The sequence below is a fragment of the Peromyscus eremicus genome, chromosome 5 (assembly GCF_949786415.1).
Source record: "Peromyscus eremicus chromosome 5, PerEre_H2_v1, whole genome shotgun sequence".
Taxonomy (NCBI): Eukaryota; Metazoa; Chordata; class Mammalia; order Rodentia; family Cricetidae; genus Peromyscus; species Peromyscus eremicus.
Window position 1 is genome coordinate 99,498,176 of NC_081420.1, and position 22,073 is coordinate 99,520,248.

General features: G+C 48.0%; 1 protein-coding gene across 1 annotated transcript in view; it reads right to left on the reverse strand.

Moving 5' to 3' along the window:
- The window catches only part of Zfhx3 (zinc finger homeobox 3), a 246,451-nt gene that overhangs the window by 223,760 nt on the left and 618 nt on the right, over positions 1 to 22,073 (reverse strand). The gene's annotated exons all lie outside the window — the stretch shown is intronic.

Consider the following 22,073-nt stretch of genomic DNA (forward strand, 5'->3'; position numbering starts at 1 on the left):
AGCAGGTTTGGTCTACACCCTGGGTCATAGGGTATATGTAAGTCCTCCATGACGTCATAATCTCACTTCCACATGGCTTTGCCTTCCTTGCTGGAGAGAAAATAGGTGAAGGCTTTTTGGCAGAGGAAGTGATGATGCAAGCGAACGCTGCTGGGCAGGGAAGAACCCATGAAGGAAAGACGACAGCCAACTTCCCAACTGAGGAGAAGCTTCCGGACTGAAGCACAGAGTCTGGCGAATTAATGGTGGTCTCTCTCGAGCCCCCTTCCCCCTCACAGGCTAAGTCTTCCTTACTCCCTGGTAGCTGGGCTAGAGGATGTCCAATTCCGACAGCTGAACCCTAACTCTTGCTTCCCCCTTCTCCTCCCAGGCAAAGACACACTGTAAGATCTGGGAGAATCGTCCCAAAGCATCAAGAACACAAAACCGCTACCAGAAGAGCCCGTGACAGCTTCCAGCTCGTCACCCCTAAACCATCGTGCTTCGGTTTCCCTTCCAGAAATGGGGTCTGCTGCCCTCGGTGCTGATGATTCAAAGGGTCTGAAAGCATCTAAACCACTGTTGCATCACATATTTGATCATGTAAAGACCACTCTTCCTCCAACGGCCACTTTGCAGAGCCATCCAATGAGCAGTTACAGGAGAGCCAGAGAGTGCAGCTCTGCCCGATCCCGGCTGCTAGGGTCACGTGTGCCCTGTGTCTTGAACACAGGTCCTATGGGAGACTCGCTACCACACACACACACACACACACACACACACACACACACACCACCCTTGTGGCCTTGTCTGTTCTCTTAGCTGCCTACCCATCTTCTGGAGAGGCAGCCCTCCTCAGCTTCTCCTACATATGACTTCCTCATGTATCCATTTAAGGAACTGGTTTATGGAGAGAAGAGGAGAAAGTTCCCACATGCAGAAAACACACTCACTCCCCAGGGACGCTCCAACAGAGGGTCACTCGGCACTTGTTGAAAGAACGGGAGCACAAGAATGCTTAGAAGAAAATGTCAGCTGTGAACATCCAACAGGGACATCTTCCCCATGGCCACACCACCGGGAGTCCTCCCTGTCCAACAGCAGCCACTGGCCCAGGGCAGGAGGACACAGGACACACACACAGAGGAATGAGTCTACACATGCACACACGGGTGGACCCCGAGGTAGGAGAGGGGCTCTCAGGCAAGGGAGGGAACACCATGGTGGTTTGCAGGAGCTCCACCTCTGGGAATGGATTTGATGTCAAGTGTCAGCAAGTAAATTGCTATTGGCTTCTCAATAAGCAGCAGTAGTGAGTTAAGTGTTTGCCTGTATTGTGCAGGCTCTCACGGACTCAATACGGCAGTATTGACAGCACAATCACACAGTAATCCAGCCTCCTCTAATACCTACACTTCCTCAATGAAAAGACACTTCCCACTTGGACATCCTCCCATTAGCTTTGGGCTGGAAATCTCTGGCCTCGCCCTTCCCCCAACTGCGCCCAGCCTGTGAAACTGGCAGCTGGCCCCCAAACGCCCCAGCCAAAGGGAACATCCCAGCCAACGGATTGTCAGGGTCCAACCAAAAAGATAAACAGTCGGAGACCTACAGGAAAAGGCCTGTTCTCCCCATCTATAAATCACCAGTGGGAAGGAAAGAAAAGTGATTCAACTCCTTAAGGATAAAAATCTCAAGCAGTCGCAGAGGAAAATTGATGTTCCCCTGCAAAGCAAGAGATGTCCGCTCTGGGGAGATACATGCCTTCAAGTTTTCAGGGAGACAAAGAAACTCAAACTTCACCTAAGTCAGGCCAGTTGTGAGACCTCTATGAGCTTCATGTCATCTCCATAAGGGACATCTTTGTGTCCTCGCACTTGGTGTACAAAGCAGAGTGTGCTAACGTAACTCGAGGCACTAGGCAAATGTAAGCTGTTTTTCAAAGCCATTTTTTTGTGACTTTCAAAACACCCTCAAATAGGCAGAAGGCAAAACTTTATTGAGGAGATCAATGAACCTGAAAGTGAATGTAAAATTAAGGCTGGGTGTGATGGCAAAGGCCAGAAATCCCAACACTCAAGAGGCTGAGGCAGGAAGATCAACCATTTGAAATCAGCCTTGGATACAGAGACTGACTCAAGTAAACAAATACATACATACATACATACATACATACATACATACATACATACAATGCATCAGGGAGTCAGAGGCAGGTGGATCTCTCCACATAACTAGTTCCATGACAGCCAAGGCTACATAGGGAGACTCTACTTCAAACAAATACATACATACACACACACACACACACACACACACACACACACACACACACACACAGAGGAGTAAGAGGCAGGTGGATCTCTGTGCATTCTATGAGTCTGAGGCCAGCTTGGTCTACATAGAGAGACTCTGACTCAAATAAATACATAAATAAATAAACACATTAATGAATGAATGGATAAATAAGAAGTGATTTGCTCAAGGTCACAAGCAAATCTGAGTAGGTCTGGTATTAGAGCCAGACTACAGACAGCAGGCTATTTCCATAAAGAGCCGGTTACCTGTTTCAGGCCTTGTGAGCCGCTGTATCCTCTCTTGGGTCCCAACTTTGCCATGCTGCAGCTTGTAAGCACCCTAGACATAAAGATGGCCAAGCACAGCCAAGAGATACTGACAGGCACAAAGAGCTTCTCTACAGATTTAATGTATCAAGAGACAGTATTCTTTTCTATGAACACACACACACCATTTAAAAATGTAAAATATCATTCTTAGTCCAAAGGCAATAAGAAAACAGGAACTGGGGTACATCTGCCCTAACAGCTACAGTCTGTCAGCTCTAGGCCACAGAGAGAGACTTCGGAATAATGAAACTACCAGTCTATAAGGGTAAACAATGATCAGTCTCAGGCTTACACAATTTTAACTTTCTGTTCCAATCAAAACTACTTGATTACAGGAAAATGGAGGGAGAGGCGCTCCATGTTAACCTGTATCAGGAATTTTTTAACTAAAACCTTGGCGGGGGGGGGGGGGGGATGTTTTTAAGCTACTTGACTTTCAAACATAAAAACGCAGGTCTCACGTACCCGACCGCAATACAGCTGCACACCCTGTAACAGGCGAGCACGGTACTAAGGCTCCAGCAGAAACACTTTTTATGGGAATTTCTACACGAATTTCAAAGTAAAGAAATTTTCCATAAACACTCCATGCATGCCCCAGCCAGTGGCAGCTGCTTTAATATGTTAACTGCAGAAGGCATCTGCGTCACCAGCAAGCGAAGACCCCTTAAACACAGCTTTAGTGGGAACTGATAGCTTCCCCACCCCACCCCCACCCCCTGCCCCCCAAACAAGGAACTTAAGTCTGTGTTCGGCAAACAGAAATCTGGCTAGCGAGGGGTTAATGCCCTTCCAGGCTAGGATCTGATAAATGGCTGTGCAGAAAGCAGGTCCCCTCACTCTGAGATATGATGTCACTAACCTTTATTGATCCACTATCAGGGAACTTTGCTTATCTCTCTCCTGTGATATAGTGCCCCTCCTGCGCTCAACTAGTGTTTAATACACTGCCGGTGCCTCGCCCTCCTCATCGCTCAACACTGTGGAGCATGGCTGCCACTGTGGGGGCAATATTTTATTGCCAGGACTTGCCAGCGCCAAGGCTTCCCAGAGACGGGAGAAGGAAACACCCACTTCACCCACTTCCTTCTGCAAAGGTAGGTTGACAGTGGGCCTGACAAGAAGGGACAAGAAGGGACAAGGACCCTGAGACTCTAACAGAGTCGCAAGTCCCGGTGGCCTCCCCCACTGACTTATTTCTTCTCTTCCCTCCCAGCGTGAAAAGGCAACCACACTCCAGCTGGCATTCACAAGCACCTCCCAGGCAGAACTGCTTTTCAGAGCGAAGAGCTTCCTGGCTTTGCTGTCAGTGGATCTTAGGACCTCAGGCCAGGGGGAGGTGGCGGACACTGCCCATCAACATGCGGGACAGTCAGTCCCTCAAGAACCCACTGGGAAGAAGGGCGAGAACACACTCAGATGTGGCCAGTCAGGCTCAGATTCCTTAAGACGACAGGGCTCCACACACAGCCTGGGGTGACATGGCTGCCACACACCAGGTTAGGTGTCCCCATAGCCTCCCAACCCACAGGCAAACCATGCATCAGGAACAACCTATGCCACACCCAAGGGTGAGGAACACCAACAAGCGCCAACCAACGGGAGGTGTTAGAACACAAGACCCACTTCCAGCCTCGGAAGATGGCTACCTCCATCTTGCCCAACCTCAACTGGCCTCCCAGGCTGAGCCAAGATCCCAGCTATTGCCCCCCATCCCCCACACCAGGAGCCAGGGGAAGAAGGCTTTGCCTGTCCCGTCCCATCCCTGGGAATAAGGGCAGTAGGCCTCCCAGAGAAAGCTAGCACACCCTCTCACTGCCCCTGGGGCACTCAGAATTTGCCTAATTGAACATTAACAAGTTGCTACAATAAAGTTCCTCTGTTGTGAGCTGGAAACTTTTTGGGCAACAACAACAGAAGTCTTGTTACAAACTGCTCTCAAAGCCGGCTTTCAGCCCCAACAGGTGTGAACAAGATTTAAACCCCTCCTCCAATACAATGTAGTCCAAACAAAGGGGAAAGTCAATTGTAACCTCCTGGGGTTTCTCCTCAGCGAACATCGTCTTCACTCAGCCAGAGGGAGTCAAAGGAATGTGTAGAGAGGCTCTTCAGGCCCTGCATTGGCAACCTCACCAACACCAAGGATCGTGCTTCCTCCCTGGACTCAGCACGCTGCCATCTTGGATGCCCCGGCTTCCCCACCGTGCCGCAAGGCATCAGGTGGAAGGGGAGGTCTCTCATCACCTTCTACCTGCTCTTATACTCATACAGCTCCCCAATTCAGCCAGCCAAAGAACGCCACCAGCAAGCTTTCCTATCTGACCCATAGTCACCTTCAACTTCTTGCTCTTGAGGCCTAGGGAGAGGAGGGAAAAAAAGCCAAGAGAGAAAGTGGAAGACTAGAATCTTCCTTTTGGACATCAAGTTAGAGACCAAGCTGGTCTTTATTCTGAAGGTTCAGACACCTCCTGACACTTCCTTCCTCAGAATACCTGAGAAGAGACAAGCCTCCAAAGGTTGAATTTTCCATTTAAAAAAAATATATATTTCATGTGTGGCATCAGAAGTAGAAACCCAAACATATGTACTGGACAAGAGAAGGAATTATCCCTCCCGTTGATTTTTTTCTTTTTCTTTTTTTCTCCACATCCCCTCCCCCCCTTTTTGCTCTGGTGTATTAGCGAGAACACAGTATTTATCTGGAGATTTCTTCCCAAAGCCAACCACATAAACAGGACTTGAAAAGAGCTTATCGGACGAACGATTTGCTCACACAGCCATTGCTGGAAGTGGGAATCCCAGCAGGGAAGTGTGTGAGCCTCACTGTCCCTGAGTGGACAATCTTAGGCAGCGCTTGTTACTTCACTTCAGACAAGTGAGAGAGGAGGCCAGAGAGAGGAACACAGCAAAAACTACAGTGGGCAACACACACACACACACACACACACACACACACACACACACACACACTTCTCTTTCCTTCATTCTTCCGCTCCAATGATGCAAATGCAAAGCAAACCATGCAACTCCTGGGGCGGGGGGGGGGGGGGGGTTTGGGGGGGGAGGAGGGGGGGTGGGGGGGGTGCTAAGTGCCCACAGAAGCTCACATCTAGTCCAGTCATTCTTAGCGACTTTCCTGTCCTCCTCCACACCTTCTTGGGCTTGTTACAGTTTTTTGTTTTTTTTTTTTAAGTTTTGTTTTGTTTTTTAATGATAAACACTAACAACCTAGCTTTTAATACAAACTTCTTTTGCTCTCCCAGTGTTAAGAATAAAATTGAGCCGGGCGGTGGTGGCGCACGCCTTTAATCCCAGCACTCGGGAGGCAGAGGCAGGTGGATCTTTGTGAGTTCGAGGCCATCCTGGTCTACAGAGCGAGATCCAGGAAAAGGCACAAAGCTACACAGAGAAACCCTGTCTCGAAAAACCAAAAAAAAAAAAAAAAAAAAAAGAATAAAATTGAATACGATTTTTATGCAATTTTTAAGTAGAAGATAGCCACAAAACATGCCCAGGGTACTCCTTCATACCAGCCCCTTCAATTTTCTCCACTTCCAAACCGAGAGCCCATGTAAGAGTAAGAGAGCCACAGACGTGGTCCATAAAATGTACGTGCCCACCATGATGGAATCTGTCGTCCAATGATGTTGACCAGTGAAACTTGGAGCATGAAAACAGATCCCACAAGGGTATCTACGCCCCCTACTGCAGATAGTCAAAGCAAGCACCTCCCAGGACCCCCCAGAAAGCGAACAGCCCCCTTAAAACACCACCATAGACGTTCAAAGGCCCAAGTCCTCCTTCCAGGTAGCTGGGAGGACGTAATTGGTGAGGCAGGAGATTAGAAATATTGGCAGCCTCTAAGTAAGACTTTAATTTACTGGCAGATCAATAGAGTCGGGGTTATATTGGCAAAGTGTCTACAGCTCTATTGACTCACGCGATGCCTCTTATCAATTTATCAGAAATCTGGAAGTCAGAAGATATTGTTTGAAAGGAAAAGAGAAAGGGGGTGGGAAAGAGAAGAGGAAGCAGGAAGAGCCGCAGAGCGGCGGGAAACCAGAGTCCCCAGTGCAGAACTGGGTAGGAAGAAGCCTTCGACTCCTGCCCAAGGATGCTAGTACAAAACATTCGGAGTTAACTAGCCACCCTGCAGGATCCCCAGCTTGTTCACAGGATCCCATTTCCCATAAACCTCCGGGGGAGGCGGGGGGGGGGGGGGGTTCTTTTCTTGTTGGTTTAGCAGCGGACTGCTCCTCTGGGTTCAGCGCCACTTGCCTAAGTTGTAGGCAGTCACGCAAATGCCCCTCCTGCTCAACTTGGGTTTTGTTTTACTTTGTTTGTCTTACTTTCAACTGCCTCTCCAGCTCTACCTCAGCCAGAAACCCTCTTAACAACTTCTTTGCTAGTCTATTTTTCAAAAAAAAAAAAAAAAAAATCTGAAATGTAAAGGCGATACTTATCCTACTATCCCACAATGCCCAAGGGTCACAAAGCCTCCCCAAGGCTAACAAGGACATGTGGTCTCAAGGAACATGACGGAAATGACTTGAGTTCTACAAATCATCACACAGGGCATGTAAAAGTTATCACAAACAGTTAATCTTCATCTGAAAAGGTTTCGAAATATCCCAGGTCACTAAGAAAAAAAATGTCAAGGAAAGAAATGTAAACATTAACACTTCAAACCTAAATGTCCACACCAGAGAAACCTGGAGGTTCCTAAGCATTTCTGCCCAATAACTCTAGGGGGCAGGTCAGGAAGAAACGGATTCTGGAGCATTCCAATGATAGGGAGGCCAAAGAGGAAGGCGATTTTCCTTGGTTTGAAGGAACCACAACGGGCTTGTGACGATCCATTTTGGTCCCTGCCTCACACAACAAATTTCTGCTTAATTGCTGTTTTGCATCTCGTTGAGACATCGAGTAAACAGTACTTAAGTGTTTCCAGACAAAAACAATAACTCACTAATGACTAAGGCACTGCTAATTAAAATGCCCCTGTGATGGCGTGACTGGACTCAGAGCCACCGCAAGGAACAGAACTGCCCAGGCCTCGAACACATGAACCAGAACCCGACTGTACAGGGAGGGGAATGACCTGTTCCTTCCTCTATGGGTCAGAACGGCCCTGTGGTGTTAAGGAAGGGAACCCCTTCCAGGAACTGCGGACAGGGTGTGGAGTTCAGAGAGAGGCAAGGTGTGCAGGTTCCAGAAGGATGCATGCATGCTAACAGAAGGCACATTCCAGAAGCTTCTGGGCCAGTGGGTGGTCTGACAGGGTCCTCAAGACTGTGCGCATTCCTAGGATCTCCTAGAGAGGAGGCAAATGTGTTAAACAAACCAAACAGATGCCCCTTCTGGAAAGCATGAGTTTTGCAGACACCATAATCTGCTGGAAAGGCTCCAAAGTTCAAGTCCCTTTCCAAAAAGGACAGACTGGGGAAGAAGGAAACAGAGTATTGCTACCCTTTGGCCAGCACTGAAAGGTCACTTTAACCCAGTTCCCAGCTTTCCAAGTGCACCTGACAAAGTCCTGGGATCTAGCAAACTCCTCTTCCTCCATCAGACAAGAAATCAAAACAGTCAGCTTCCCGGGCCTTGAGTGGGACCTCAGCAAAGCAAAGAGAAAGGCCAGCAAGAGTCCATGCTTGCAAATGACCTTCCCTTCCTCCTCCTAGGGCAGGTCAAAGACCACCAGTTAGCACCAGGAAAGGGAGTGGAGGGAAGTCATTGAAACCACAGGGGCCTAATACCCATTTGTATTCAAGCTCAGACCCTTTAGGGATGTAAAATCGGAGAGGTTGAACTGTTTACATTCACCTAATGCCCAAGTAAACAAATCAGAGCTGAGCAGGCCCCCTCTATACCGTAACCGGCCAGTCAATTTTTCAGACCCCCCAATGCAGCCTGGCTCTCTTCCTACCCCATTCCAGTTTCTCACTGACCCATCTTAGTTCTGTCCAACGGGGTCATGGATGCTTCCTAAAAAAAAGCCCTAACTCAACTGTGCATTCTTATATCATCAATGGATACAGTGAGCAAATCCCCCAACTACGAATGCCATCACCTCCATGGCTTTGGACATCAGATGCCGCCCCTCCCCACCTCCCAGGGACCCACAAAGCCCACAATGGCCTTGAAGAACCTTGCTAAGGACTTTAGAGTCTGGCCCAGAAAGAAATTTCCCCTCCTTTCAGGCACCTCAAAGACCATGGCTGTTCAAGAACCACATCTCAGAGACACCCTCCTTCTCCAAAGCCCGTCCCCACAGCATCGTCAGGTCTTGGCCAAGGGAACTAAAGCTATGTGATGTCCTAGTGCAAAGCCAGATCATATCCTAGACAGCGTGAACAGTTTCAACTTGACTGGGGGAAGGGATGGGGGTCACAACACTCCTTTTAAATGCAGATTTGAACTTTTCACCCGGGGTCAGACAGCTGCGGCGCTGTCCCTAGCAGAGGCCAGCATCAGGCCCCTGCTACCTCACACTTGGGGGTTTGTTTTGTTTTCTGCCTGCCCAGGAGGCCAGCCTGTTAAAGGAATTAGATACCTCCCTGCTTCAAAACCCCAATCCACACCCACTTCTAGGTTTACCAAGGGCACAAATTCCACTGGCCTCCAAGAGGGGGCCCTCGGATGGGCTATGAGGTGAAACTGGACAGGCGACCCGGGACTGGTAATACCCAAGTACAACTGTTCTTATCACAGGCACTGACTAAGGAATGGGGGTTGGGGTGTCAATAGTGTGAATGCAGAAGCTCCTAACTCCACTCTGGACAAAGCATGCTCCTCTGACATATGCTCCTCACAGCAATTCTTTCTGACAGACCGTTCTCACTGCTTTACCTTGAAAAGAGCCATAACCTGGGACTCAGTGGTTCAGAGCACTTGCTGCTCTTGCAGAGGACCTGGGTTCAATTCCTAATACCAATACAGCAGCTCACAACGGTCTGTTACATTAGTTCCAAGGGGAACTGGTTACACCCTTTTCTAGCTTCTGCAAGCACCAGGCACAGAAACAGTGCAGACAGACATGCATGCAGGCAAAACACCCAAACGCAGAAAATTAAAATGTATTAAAAGGAGGAAGAAGCCACCACTGGGGTGGCCAGCACTCCGGAGGCAGCATCAGATGGTTCTCTGGGAGTTCATGGCCAGCTTGTCTAGAGTGAGTTCTGGACCAAGGCTACATAGTGAGAGCCTGTCTTTAAAAACAAACCTCCTATCCAAAGGCCTTAAACTGCTTGGCATGCCTGAGGGCTCAGGTTAAATCCCCTTGCTTTTTAAAATAAGGTCTCACTCTGTAGCCCAGATTGGCCTGGAACTCACTTATGTAGCTACACAAATTGACCTTGAACCTTGAACTTATGGCAATCCTTCTGGCTCAACCTTCCAAGTTGTAGGGACCAGGAGTAAGACACCCCCTGTTGGATTCGGACGTGTCCTTATCATCCTTGTCTCTCCTTTCTCCAGAACGCATGCAGGAAGTGCTCCTCCTTGAAGGCACTGTGGTGCTCTACCTTGGGACAGGACACTGAAGCCTAGTGAACACCTCTAATTCCCACATCAGAGGGTGACTTATGAAAGCGACACCAGTGTCATATTTGACCCTCCTAGCGATCCTAAAGGGGTGTCTGGGAAGCTGTGTGCAGACTCAGCCCACCCTCTTGAACCTCAGGAAGGGTCCAAGGGTAACTCATCTCCACCTACTGAACCTCCAGGGAGCCAGGACTGGTCTTTTACTGCAGGCGGCCCTGTCCACAGCAGGGAGCCACTGGAGGCCATGGAATTCGGCTGATGAGAACTGAGATATGCCCGAAGTAGAAATTACAAGGCTTCGAAATTTTTAAATACTGATTCCATGTTTAAATGGCCACGTTTTTAATATACTGCGCTAAATAAAATGTCATAGTAAAGCTAATTCTGTTGTACTTTTGAACATGGCTAGTATGAAACTTTATCAAACTTCATTTAAAATTGTGTGCTTCTATTGGACAGTCTTGTTCTAGAACCTCTGCCTGCCTTTCCCCTTCAGATTGGGGCAGAGAGTATTCTCCAGTATAACTTGGGTTCTCCTTGTCTCTCTGAAGCATCACCCTGAAGCTACAATACAGACTCCCAAGCATCCACTTCTAACTGGCCTAGCTCAGTGTCCCCAAATCCCATCACCAAATTTCAAGTGTCGTATAAATTCAAAAAAAAAAGTGGGGTTAGGTGGCATGTCCTTCCTCCAAGATGTTATTCATTGGTTTTAAGCCCTATGGCAAGGTTCTAAAACATACTGGAAAGTTGTTGAATGTGAGTTTAATGTGGGATTACCCACAATGAGGCCAGTCCTGGACTCTACACGGATTTCTTAATATCAAGAGCAGAATATCCTGTCTGAACTGCCCTCCCCCTAAAATGCCCAGAACACAGAAAATTGAGAAGTGTGTGTGTGTGTGTGTGTGTGTGTGTGTCTGTCTCTGTCTCTGTCTCTCTCTGTCTCTGTCGCTCTCTCTCTCCCCTCCCTCTCCCCCCCCCACACACACACTCTCCCTCCCAGGAGACCGCACAGAGGAGGCCCCTTTCCTATTAGGCAGAGCCTATTCTATCACAAGAGATCACAAGGCCAGTCTCATTTCTCTATGTAAATGAACTTTTTAGCCACCTCCTCAAAGAAGAAAAGCCGAACACTGGGCCCATCCAGGGGCACACACAATTACAGCCATTTGCAATCCGGCAGCAGGATTAGCACAGGAATGCGCTCTGCAACTTTGGAGGGGGGCTAGGAAGATGGGGTTCCTCCGGGTTGGTCCACCCAAAGCTCTGAGACACTTCCATGTCTAGGAGGGTCAGAAATTCCAAGTTGCTAAGGCTCAGGACTCTGAAGGGGTGGGGGGAGGAGGGGGCGAAAACAGGGGCCAGCAGAGGGCGGGAGGGAGGAGGGGAACCTTGTATTAGGGGCACTGGCCCTCCTGAAGCTTTGATCCCCTCCGTCCCAGAGCCGGTCGCTAGGAGAAACCAACTTCTCTCCTTGAGTTAATCAAAACCAAATTACTCAGGAATGTGGCAGGACAGGTCTGAGCCTCCAGGTCCCTTTGTCTTTGAGGATTTGAAAAATAAAAAAAAATAAAAAAAAAAAATTTGAAAGCAGATGGCAGTTGTTTACCCGATAGGTAAAGCAAGGGTCTAAGGAAGGAATCTGCTCCATCTTCTATCCTCAAAAAGGCACCTACAAACTTCCTACTTAAGTTTGTTCTTTCTATAATGACATTATTTCTGTAGATTAATTCCAAAATTCAGAGGAAATTTTCATGTATCCTTCCGGCCCCAACTAAAAGACCTAACATTATAACTTCTTAAATACAACTAGGAAAAACTGCACGGGGGCCAGAAAGACAGCTCAGTAGTTCAGAGTGCCTACCACTCCTGCAGAGAACCCAAGTTCGGTCCCCAGCACCCACATGTGGGTGGCTCACAACTGCTCCAGCTCACAAGGAGATCACAAGGGAGATCCCAAACATTCTCTGGCCTCTGAGGGGGACGGACACACACACACACACACACACACACACACACACACACACTTTCACAGAGTTTAAAATAAAATTTTTTTTTTAAGACAGGAGTTATGTGGCACATGTCGCAACCTGATGATTAAAGGCAAAGTAGGCCAAGCATGGTAGCATCCACCTTTAATCTCAAAACTCAGCGGGGGTCAAGGGTAAGCAAAACCTCATCTATGTGAGTTCAAGACCAGCCAGGTCTAAATGGTAAGTTCCAGGTCAGCAGGAGTTACCCTGTCTCAAAAACAAATAAACCAACAACAATAATAATAATAATAATAATAATAATAATAATAATAACAAAATCCACATAATCTGAATAAAACCCTCCTTTTCCCAAAAGCAAAGTCTAGGGGCATTTCTCAGCACAGGAATTGTTCCTCCTGGAGACAGTGGGGTTGGGGAGGAGGGAAGGCTTCTGACTGGTCAATACTGAGTCTCTCCTAGTTGTATCAGAAAGATTTTTTTTTCCTAGAATGATCATCAGATTCCCACGCTCAACTGTTGTCCAAAAAAGCTTGGAAGCCCCTGACCCACAAGCGGGCTGTTCAAAGGGAAAGCATGCGTGGTGCGCTGGCCAGGCCTGCAGGGCTGCTGCAGGAAGTCTGGAGGTGGCAAGCCAAGGGTGAAAGGAACCTGGGCGGGGGCTATATTAAGGCCTCTGCAAACCCTCCCCCAGGCTCACATCTTTGGTAGGCCCTGACACTGGATAAGATGGGGGGCCTGCAACCCAGGCCCCTGGAAACCCTATAACACAGCACCTAGTGCAGATCATCATCAGGGACCCCCAGCAGCAGAAGTATGAATGACTCCACCAACAATACCTGATCAAAACCCACATCTGTACCCCCTCCCCCAAAAAAGATAAACAGAGCATTACCAGTTAAGCTACAGAGCCTGAACTCAAAAGATAAAGTGAGGCCAGCACACAGCCATGACTACCAGCTGGCCATAAATCGTGCCTGGCCCCAGGCATACAGTTATCTGGGAGGTTGCACTAAAGTAACTTTTAAAATACTCTTCACCTTATCTGGAGGCCCAGTCAAAGGCACATACATCACCCGCTCAGATCTCGGCCATTAGCATTGCATTTAGACTTTCCAAAACAAGGCCATCCCAGTAGGCCCTTCCCCAATTTCCAGGCACAGCTGTGGACGTTCACCCCCTTGACTAACAAAAGGGACCTTGTACACAAAATTAGCCCAAACCATTAGTCTGTGTGGTGTCCGAAGAGTCCTCAGTGTGTTTACTCTCCTTTCCAGGCCTGGCCAGGGTGCTCTCTGGGAGGACCACGCATCAGTGCAGCCAAGGCCCCACCATACAGAGGTGGGGGGAGATAAAGGAGGGAGAGAGAGGGGAGAGGAGGGAGGAGGGAGGAGTGGAGGAGGAGACTCTGACTCTAAGTTAAGACTAGAAAATGACCTGAGTCAACAAAGATGGCCAATATGCTGTCAGCTCAGATTGGAAATGCAGCCAGCCCCAGGAAGTGTGGAGAGGAGATGTCCTGCTGATGTCACTCACAGGCTGCATAAAATGTGTACTTTAACTCAGTCCCACCTGTTGAGACTTTTCGTCCAAGGGCTGTTGGTGAATGTGGCTGCACACACACGGAGCTGCCACTCTGTATCCACAGAGCAGCCTGCCACAGACAAGAATGTTACCTCCTCAAACTCTTAGTTCACCACTCTTCCCCAAAAGGAAAAACGACTGCTTTTCAGATGCTAAAAAGACTACCATGAAATTAAGTCCACAGAAGCATCTGATTATCAGATGGGTCAAATCACAAGCTCCGGGGCCGCTCGGCTAGCACGCTACCATTTCGACGACGCGGTAGCAGTGACGCAGTCCTTGGCGGGAGGGGTCAGAGACCTGCCACCTCTTCACTCTGGAGAAACAAACTCTATCTTGTAGTCCTCAACCAGGGGAAGGCCTACCTCCCCAGGCCATTCCTAGAAACAAGTCTGACTGTCATGTCAGCAGGAGCGAGAACTACTGACATCAAGTGGCCAGAAAGAAGCCTCTTGACTTAAGGATGCTACACATGCTTAGGTATTTATATGCAAATAGAGCCAAGACAAAAATGTTCACCTTAAGTGCCCCCTACCAGGAATTACCCACCCATAAACATCAATAGGAAACTCGGCCTGAGGTCCACTCTTATTCCCCAGGGCTGGGAACAAGAGGGGACATCCTTTTGGAATAGACCCTCCCCAGGATTCTGAATTAATAAGTTGCAGTTGTTTAAATATGAGGAAATGGAAATAATCGTAGAAGCTATTATCTTCACTAATGATTGAGCACCAAAGACCAACAGAACCAAGGACCTGTCCTTCAAGGTAAAGTGGCTGAAAGCTCAAGCCTGTGTGACTGGGGCCCCTCTTCAGGCAACAGGCTGCCTCTCACAGAAGGTTGGAATTGGGCCATCCCTGGAATGCCCAGTTTGCCACAGTTGACCACATGGTTCCTATGACAGACAACACTGCCGTGAAGAAGCTGTGACCAGGCCAGCTGCTACCGGAAGGGGACAAACTAGGAGGCCAAGACAGGAAGAGTTCAAGGCTGAAAGAGATCAGGCCAGTCAGGCTGGGAGGCCTTGTAAGAGAGGGGCTGGGGGGAGGGCACATGATAATTAACTCAGCAAGTTGATAGTATTTGCATATAAATGCCTCTACAAATCACTACAAACAAGCCAGGACAAGTCAGGCCTATTAGCATATATAAGCCAGAGCAGGAAGGCCTCTCTAGGTGGGTCATGGAGTGGGCTGCTCACTTAGGGGGCCTCCTGCCAGGCTTGTGGGGGTGAGGCACGTGGGGAGGATGGAAGGGGGAGGGCACTGGTTCTAAGGCAGACCCTCAGGCTCCAGAACACTTTTAGGATGTCAGAAAAGAGGTAGCTTATTCCCAGCCAACAAGGGAAGAGTGAGGGAAATTCGAGACTCTTAGTCACTCTCTGACAGGGTGTGGGACAAAGAAGAGCAATGGAGGCTCTGGGCAGAAATGGAATAGACGGGTGGGAGCCAACATTCAGTGTCTCCTCCATATGCTAAGTCACTCAAGTGCCTGTCTTCCATGTTACTGAATTCTCGCTGCAGGGGTGAGCTCATACCCTCTGATACATAAGGGAGGCTCAGGAAGGGGAAGAGATTGGTTCAAAATCACACAGGGAATGTCCACAGAGCTAGGCCTCGCCATCAGTGGCCTCCACAGTGGAGTGAGACCAACAGTGTCATGAAGTGAATTGGCTTTCCAGAGATCAGGATCTCTGACCTATGGAACCGAGCCGACTAACAGAGTCCACATGTGAGGGGCTCTGATCCTAGATGTCTCTGATTTCCTGAGTCGCTATTTTGTACCTTCACCAATGAAAAAGGCCATGCCTCCTTCCTGATCTTGGTTGTCAATTTGACTACTATACCTGAAATCAACTAAAACCGAAGCTGCTGGGCACCCCATGCGGGGTTTTCTTAGATTATTTGAAGCAGGAAGACCCACCCGAATCTGGGTGGCACCTTCTGGAAGAAGGGAGCTTGCTTTCTGTCTGCTTGCCCTCACTCTCACGGGCCAAGTCCATGGATCTCGTTGCTCTGGCACACTACCAATATCAAAAGAAACTTCACGGGGATTCCAGTACAGACCAAAGACATGCCCCTCTCCAGGAATCCTCCAGGCCTCAGGTGACATATCAGAACCACTGAGACATCCAGCCTGTTCTCATATCAGAACTACTGAGACAGCAGCCAGATTCTCGGCCGTCCCAAGCAGAAGGCAGCCATTGTTGGACTATCCAGTCCACATCCTATAAGCCATTCTAATAAATCCCCTTTTAATACATATATTCATTCTATCCATTCTGTTCCTTTAGACAACCCCGATCAATACAGCTCTTTTTTTTTAAAAAGACCTACAAGTTCTCTGCTTTCCCCAAAGATTGGTGTAGGTTTAGTAACTGTCGAAGAAAAATCAGTTTCCACTTTCTCTTTGAAAAAGGCAAGGGGTAGGGAGGTGGGGTACAACCCACTGCGGTCATTCTGCTATTTACCCCACTTCAGTTTTGGAGTGTAGGTCTAAGTAACTACACAGCTCAGATGAGCCTTGAACGTCTGACACTCCCATCTCAGCCCTCCCCAAATGCTGGGGTTATAGGCATCTACCACATCCAGCTTATCTGGAACTATACTGTCGAAGTGGACAAAATACTATCTTATGAAAAAGCAATCAACCCAGGTTGAGATCGCACACGCTCCTCAAGTTCCCAGCAATCCCTGTGATCAGATTGTATAAAGTGACCGCATTCGAGAGCCTGGCAGGACAGAGAAGGTGTTGAAAAGCCAGTGCGCTTCGGGAGTGACACCCGCCCGCGACACAAGGGTCTCTTCCTCATGTGTCCAGAAGTTGACTTGACACTTTCATGCGGATGCAGATATTCCACAGAGAGATGGTAGGGCTGTTATAAGGAAAGCAAAATCCACTTCCCCAAACCAGCCAAATGTACATTAAGAACCAAGGCCCTGAGCCAAAGAGCATTTTAGGAAGCAGGTCTTGAAACAGAAAAGAGGCTTGCATTGTCTCTTGAGCAGTTAAGAAAAGTTGTTTAAAAAAAAAAAAGTTGCTGAGGAGCATTTAAACATTTTTTTTTTTAATTAAAAAATAGAAATCCATGTGTCCTTTAGCCTATTTTCCCTGGACAAGCTGTCAGGAAAAGCTTTGCAAAGTAGGCCACTTAGAGACTGGAAGTATGGGGAACAAGTGAGCTCATGTCCACATAGACATGCTTTTTAGAGACTTAGGGCAGTGTGGACCCCTGAAAAGGAGTTTTTCAGATACCAAAAAGGAAGACTTGCACCTTTGAATGGGTGCTTATAGGACTCGGGAAGGGGGCCTAGGGCTGAAACCAGCTATCAAGTTAAGACCTGGATCTTCCCTCTGCTGGGCTAATCTGACTTCAGTCCCTCCAATCAGGAGGTTCCAGTGAGAGACAGGCCTTTGAACTGAAATTTCAACAGTGACATGCACAGCAAGCCGGTGACGAAAGTGTAAGCAGGTACCAGTTTATCCAAAATATAGCTTGGCCAATGGTCTCAGAAGAATGCATTCTCCAATCCCGCTGGCTGGAGCCAGGAGCAACCAAGAAACCAGCAAAACTGCCCTTTGCTCGCTCCTGCATGTGGCATGGTACCTAACAGTTAAGACTCTTCACACAGTAAGACTCAGTACCCACTCCCAATCTGTCAGAACCCATCCTCAAAGTCACCCCCATTCACTCAGGCCTACTCTCAACCCCCTCCCAATACACAGGAGCCCCTGTCTCCAGAACTACCCAGACAGAGGTCTCACTCCCAGATCAAAGGTTTGTGGCTGAATTCACTTGCAGGACAATGCATAACATCAGCTGCAGATGAAAACCCACCTCCTGGCTGGGACTGGTGGTGCATGCCTTTGACCCCAGCACTGGCTTGCGAGGCAGAGGCAAGCTCATCTTTGAGTATGAGACCAGGCTGGTCTAGGACAGCCAGGGCTGTTAAACAGAGACATTTTGTCTCAAATAATAATAATAATAATAATAATAATAAATAAATAAGCCAAAAAAAGAAAAGAAAAGAAAACCCACCTCTTTTGCATATGGCTCAACTGAGCCAATTTTCTCATTTCCACTAAAGGATTTTCTAGTGATAACTTCAGACACTCCAGAAATCCCTAACTCTTGCCCCCAAAAGGCCCATTTAAGATCAGATTCAAGAAAATCACTTCAGAGGGCCTTTAAGACCCTAGTGTGACTCTCTTCCTCCCAGAAAAGGAGACACAGCCGCCCTTCCCCATCTCCAAGTGGTGAGGCCTTCCAGCTGCCTCAGTCCCAAACCAGTGGGAAACAGAAGGGTATGCCACAGGAAGGTGGTCAAATGTCTGGCCTGTCTTAAGTCTCCTTTCTCTGGAAGCCTCAGACCTGTCTGTAGAGGAGTTCAAAGATTCCAGTTAAAAACCACCTAAGCCCTTCCCAGGATGCAGGCAAGGTTGGACTCCTCTGAAGAAGCACATAAAACACCACACACACACACACACACACACACACACACACACACACACACACAAATACTCTTGTTGACAGGCCCTACATGGTGAAAAGGGAGAAGGACTCACCCAAAAGGCAGATAGATAAAGCATCAGGTATTTCACTAAGGGTCCTGGGTTGGGTCAAAACAACACAATTCTTGATGCGCAACGGAGCCAATCTGTCTGTCCCTCACAAGCTCTGTCTCCTCCTCTGTTTTGATTTCTTCCATCTTTATCCTTGCAAAAGCAAGAGGCTCTAGGAGTTAGGAGTGGAAGAAAGGCAGAAAACACCCAAAGGAGGAAATTTACAAAAACAAAAACTTTAACAAATCAGCAGCTAGGGTAACTTTCGAGGGCAAAGAACTTTCTAGAAACACTCCTGTCACTGCTACATTTGTGGCTTGTCTTCAGTCCTCACTAGCCTGTTCCCTGACCCAAAGGATGAAAAACAGGATAGAAAGAAAGAAGGGAGGGGGGAGTTTTAAAAAAAATGAAAACAACACAACACATCTCTCTGTGTCACTGTCTCTGAAAGCAGTAACACAGTGCTGCTGTCTGTCAACTGGAGGTAGGCCGTGCTTTCCCAGGGTCCCTGGTTCCCGTGTCTGTAACAGTCATTTGCCACATACAAAAAATAAAAATGAAAACCAAAACAGCCCTCTAACATCTGACTGTCACTTCCTGAGAACCGTCTGGTAATCAACTTTAAATCATACAGAAAATAAATCTGACAGTCGTGGATTTGATAGTTTTGCTCTTTAATCTGGATTTTGAAAGCAGCTTGCCAATGACCCAAGATTTCTGCCTGCGTCTCTCCCTCCGGGCAGTCTGAGGAAATCTTAGCTTCTGTGTGTCTGTCTCTCAGATTCAGTGGCTTCACAACGCAGGGCACTGTGCTCAGAACAGAACCGGTACCTTTAGGACCTTCCTGCACCTCGCTCCTGCGGAGGAATTCCCTTGCTTGGATTCCATTAAATCGGGCTGCCCAGTTTCCTGACCACAGTTCTTTAACTCTGGGAGAAAGGACTGGAGAGTCACAGCTATGCTGTGATTGCTAACAATAACCATTACAACCAAATTCTCATACCAGAGCATGTGGACAACCCTATGAAGTTCGAGATAATGGAATCTGCCTTCCTGTTGTGTTTTGATGGTACCGCCCCCATACTGGTTAATTACAACAGCCTTGGGAACCAGAGTAGGCCAACAGGCCCAAACATTACAGAAATAGGCCAGCCTAACAGCAAGCAACCATTTTAATCACAAATGAAAGCAGAAACCACAGCACATACTGTACTCCTTGAGGTCGCTACAGCAAGCATCAGGTGCATTATTCTTGCAGAGCAGGCCAGCCGGGAGGCGGGGCTTACACAAGCTTCCTGAGACCAGACTCCTCACTGCCTCCTTGCAGGAAAGACTCAGGGCCCAAGGTTGGGAAGCAAGCTAGGAAGCTTCCAGGCACCAATGCAGACAGCAAGGAGGAACAGCAATTCCACACATTTTGAGAAAACACTGCTTAGTCATTTAAATATTTACTTTTAAAGATGAAACTTTTGCAATTCCCCAATTAAACTAAGATTCCTAGGAAAGAGTCTGCTTTGGGAACCTCAAGCATTCCCAATCTCTCACACTATCATTTTCAAATCCTCTAGAAGATAACACTAAAAGGAACAACAGTTCATACATGCACGTGTATACACAAACATACACACACACACACACACACACACACACACACACACACACACCAGCAATAAGAACATATTCCCTGGACACTACATGTGACCAATACTTTTAGTTCCTTTAAGAACCAGCCAAACCTCCATGGGCAGGAGTAGACCATTTCTATCAGTCTTCATTTACAGATTTATTCTAATGAACCAACCCCCTTCAGGTTGCCCAAAGTGAGCCAGGCCTGTCCTAGAAAAGTGTAAGAGCCACCCACCACTTTAAGTCCTAATGGTGAATCTCCCTTATTTTGGCTCCTTGACACTAGGAAGTCTAACTGGCACTAAGTATACATGGCAGTTAAATCCAGTCCCCAAACAGCAAGAAAGCACTTTGCTGTCCGGCCAGGACAAGCCCAATAAGAGGCCGCCCGGAAGCACCGATTGACTTGGGCCCTGCCTTTCTACGACCTCTCTTCATGTTTCAGGTGGTTGGCGATTGCTGCTCACTGTTTTTGTTGTTCTCAGAGTCAGCAAGTTCCTTGTCAATGAAAGCAGTTTTTAGATGTGGAGAACAGCTTCCATCCCATAGAAAGTATACCTATTGGGTGGGGGTGAAGAGGGAGGCAAGTGACCCATGCCATAAAGACAGAAGGTCTTCAAGGCACTTAATTTCTTGCCATTCCAAAAGAACTGCTTTCAAAGTGTATAAGGGCTTGCTGCTGCCACCGACCCCATGTTGTTAAATAACACTTGTGTAATTAAATAAAAGACCCAGTGTGACCCCCAGCCCGTTCTGAGAGCCACTTTACATGTCTTCTGAAAGCCATACTGGAAATCAAATGCAGACAATCCCTTTTGTCCTGTGACTTAGGAAAGCAAAGGGGGAGAAAGTTGCTGCTGGCCTTGAAGGCTGCACACTCTCTGGAAGGGAGGCCTTCGGGAACCCCTCGAAACTAGATGAACACAAATACAGGTGTGCAAACACCCAGGTATTCCCCTCTCCAAAGACCCCCTTCTTGAAATCCTTAAGTGATTTAGACTCTGGGTGTCCAGACCCCTCACAGCCCACCTCTGTTGCCCGTGTTCTACGTCTGCGATTTGGAATCTCAGCCTCCCAGTCCTTGACCGCATGCAGCCTGTTACCTCGGAAGGTCTATGCTCTCCTATTTAATGCTGTCTGGGCCACAGCACTCCAGCCCACTGGAACTCGTGATTTTTAGGGTTTCCCTTGAAACCTATCCAGAAACCACAGCCATTAAAAGAACATGAAGGTTTGACACCTCCTGAATTTAGGAATGAGGGGACTCCAGGGGCCAACTCTACAAACTTGCACCTGCTGCTTGATGGTAAAGAAACAGTTACCCCCAGCTGGGGTGAGCTTCAAATTATACTCTATTTACTTAGTGACTCGTCTCCAAGGATCTCAAAGCATGAAATGAAGTAAGATGAAGATGACGTGTAACTTTCTTACTATCTCTCCGAGGCTTAAGTCTGTTTGCCTTGCTGGGCCTTGATACCTTCCACCAAGCAGGCCCTGCTTGGCCAGAGCCTGAAAAAGAGGCCTTCCCTGGGTTCCAGATGGGAAAGCTAGACTCTCTGTGGTTATACGTCAGTGGCTTCACGAGAGTCACCCAAGGCTGATAAATGACACAAACGCAGAGTGGAGGCGCCCTCATGGATTCACCTGCTCGCCGCCGCTGGTTGCCTTTAAACCAGTTTAGCTTACGGGGGTACCACTATGTGAGGCTGTTGAAACTCCCTTGGAGTGTGCCATGTACTGGCCGTGGGCTTTCCCCTGAGGGCAAGATTCCCCATCATCATTACATAGATCTGTACAAGACAGAAAGGGCTGTTTTCATGAAAGCTTGTTTTTTCTCTAAGCCTACAAAAATGACTTTGGGGTTGCCATTTTTTTTTTCTTGTTGCTACCCTAACTTGGACATCTCTCCTCTTTAACTGGATAAAAATCTTACCTCTTCCTTCCTTCGTACCTCCCCCCACCACCCCCCAAATAAATGCTGCATGGGCTCTGGCAGAAGAACAACCCGAAATTAGAGGGCAGCCAAGATGATCTCCATAGGTCCCTCCAGCTCTATACTGATTCTCTCTTTAATTACTCCCCAAACAGGCGCATTCTTCACATTGCTGCAAACTGACCAGCGATTTCTAAGTCTCAGAGTCAGTCAGTCTCCCTCTCT